Here is a 3,015-nt window from a genome sequence, read left to right on the forward strand (position 1 = left end):
GCAATACGTGAACCGTGAACCTCCTGATGTTCAAGCTGGTTTTAGAAAAGGCAGAGGAACCAGAGATCAAATTGCCAACATCTGCTGGATCATGGAAAAAGCAAGAGAGTTCCAGAAAAACATCTATTTCTGCTTTATTGACTATGCCAAAGCCTTTGACTGTGTGAATCACAATAAACTGTGAAAGAGATGGGAATACCAGACCACCTGACCTGCCTCTTGAGAAATCTGTATGCAGGTCAGGAAGCAACAGTTCGAACTGGACATGGAACAACAGACTGGTTCCAAATAGGAAAAGGAGTACATCAAGGCTGTATATTGTCACCCTGCTTATTTAACGTATATGCAGAGTACATCATGAGAAATGCTGGACTGGAAGAAGCACAAGCTGGAATCAAGATTGGCGGGAGAAATATCAATAACCTCAGATATGCAGATGACACCACCCTTATGGCAGAAAGTGAAGAGGAACTCAAAGGCCTCTTGATGAAAGTGAAAGTGGAGAGTGAAAAAGTTGGCTTAAAGCTCAACATTCAGAAAACGAAGATCATGGCATCCAGTCCCATCACTTCATGGGAAATAGATGGGGAAACAGTGGAAACAGTGTCAGACTTTATTTTTTGGGGCTCCAAAATCACTGCAGATGATGAGTGCAGCCATGAAATTAAAAGACGCTTACTCCTTGGAAGGAAAGTTATGACCAACCTAGATAGCATATTCAAAAGCAGAGACATTACTTTGCCAACAAAGGTCTGTCTAGTCAAGGCTATGGTTTTCCCTGTGGTCATGTATGGATGTGAGATTTGGACTGTGAAGAAGGCTGAGAGCAGAAGAATTGATGCTTTTGAACTGTGGTGTTGGAGAAGACTCTTGAGAGTCCCTTGGACTGCAAGAAGATCCAACCAGTCCATTCTAAAGATCAGCCCTGGGTGTTCTTTGGAAGGAATGATGATAAAGCTAAAACTCCAATATTTTGGCCACCTCATGCGAAGAGTTGACTCATTGGAAAATACTCTGATGCTGGGAGGGATTGGGGCAGGAGGAGAAGGGGACGACAGAGGATGAGATGGCTGGATGGCATCACTGACTGATGGACGTGAGTCTGAGTGAACTCCGGGAGTTGGTGATGGACAGGGAGGCCTGGCGTGCTGTGATTCATGGGGTTGCAAAGAGTCAGACACAACTGAGCGACTGAACTGAACTGAACTGAAAGCAAACGTGCTATATGCACAAAGATCACCATCAATAATACAGACAGCCCAATCTCAATCCTTTGGTGGAAATGCTAAATAATTAATTAATTGGTTATCTGTAATTCACTGGAAGCAACAAAAGACATGCTAAGTCGAGTAAGCCTTGTTAGGGAGGGCGGCCAGAAGGCCTGAGTACAGCAGAAAGACCCAGACAGGAATTAATAAAAGATTAGGACGGCTGAGTGGCAAAGGCCTCAGAAACCAGGCTTAAGAGCATGTGATGGACAAGGAAGTGCAGGTTGTAGGTCAGAGTACTCACCCTGCCGTGATGGGGTGGGCTGGGCTGGTAGGGGTGGGGGGCTGGCTGGCAGTTCAACTCTGATCATGCCCTGCTCTCAGGATAAAGGACATGAGCACACCAGGGAGGTGAGGAGGGGGACGGTGGAAGGGAAACAGGACCATGCTTCACAAAGGAAGAAAACTGAGGAAAATATTTGGCATCATACACACAATTGTCAATTATGGTAATCTGTGGGATGGGATTATAGAGGATGTTCACTTTCTATGTTATATACATCAGGACTGAGTTTCTTTTTTTTCTTAAATCATGTTTTATTTTTAAAAATAATATGATTTAGAGATGAGCGAGCAATGGAGAAAAGACTACAAAACTGGGAGGGACTAAAATTTTAGTTACAAAGACAGCCATGTCATTTCGAAAAAAGATTACTTTTTAAAAAGTTAAATAGGAAAGATTCTCTAGAAAAATGTATAAGAGCTTACATAATCAGGGGGAGAAAACCTCAGAATGTCAAATACTGTACTGAAAGAATCAGAGAGCTGGTAAATAACAGAACAGGAAAACTCAGAAGTTTCAAGAAGGTCTCCTACAATTCAATATGAAGAAAAATGAATATTTGCACACCAACATTCATATCAGCATTATTCACAATAGCCAAAAGGTGGAACCATCCCAGATGTCCATCAACAGATGAACAGATAAGCCATAAGTGGTATACACATACAATGAAATATTATTCAGCCTTAAAAAGGAATGAGATGCTAATACACGCTACAACATGGATGAGCCTTGACAACGTTATGCTAAGTGAAAGCAAGTGGACACAGAAGGACAAATACTGTATGATTCCATTTATTTGAGAAACCGAGAGTAGTCATGTTCATCAGTCAGTTCAGTTCAGTCGCTCAGTCATGTCCGACTCTTTGCGACCCCATGAATCGCAGCACACCAGGCCTCGCTGTCCATCACCAACTCCCGGAGTTCACTCAGACCCATGTCCATAGACTCAGTAATGCCATCCAGCCATCTCATCCTCTGTTGTCCCCTTCTCCTCCTACCCCCAATCCCTCCCAGCATCAGAGTCTTTTCCAATGAGTCAACTCTTCACATGAGGTGGCCAAAGTACTGGAGTTTCAGCTTTAGCATCATTCTTTCCAAAGAAATCCCAGGGCTGATCTCCTTCAGAATGAACTGGTTGGATCTCCTTGCAATCCAAGGGACTCTCAAGAGTCTTCTCCAACACCACAGTTCAAAAGCATCAATTCTTCGGCTCTCAGCCTTCTTCACAGTCCAACTCTCACATCCATACATGACCACAGGAAAAACCATAGCCTTGACTAGACGAACCTTTGTTGGCAAAGTAATGTCTCTGCTTTTGAATATACTATCTAGGTTGGTCATAACTTTCCTTCCAAGGAGTAAGCGTCTTTTAATTTCATGGCTACAGTCACCATCTGCAGTGATTTTGGAGCCCCAAAAAATAAAGTCTGACACTGTTTCCACTGTTTCCCCATCTATTTC

General features: G+C 43.1%; 1 protein-coding gene across 1 annotated transcript in view; it reads right to left on the bottom strand.

Moving 5' to 3' along the window:
• NANS (N-acetylneuraminic acid synthase) overlaps positions 1–3,015 on the bottom strand; it is a 19,841-nt gene that overhangs the window by 2,934 nt on the left and 13,892 nt on the right. The window lies entirely within an intron of this gene.

This window comes from Bison bison, unplaced genomic scaffold (assembly GCF_000754665.1).
Source record: "Bison bison bison isolate TAMUID 2011002044 unplaced genomic scaffold, Bison_UMD1.0 scf7180017864243, whole genome shotgun sequence".
Lineage (NCBI taxonomy): Eukaryota > Metazoa > Chordata > Mammalia > Artiodactyla > Bovidae > Bison > Bison bison.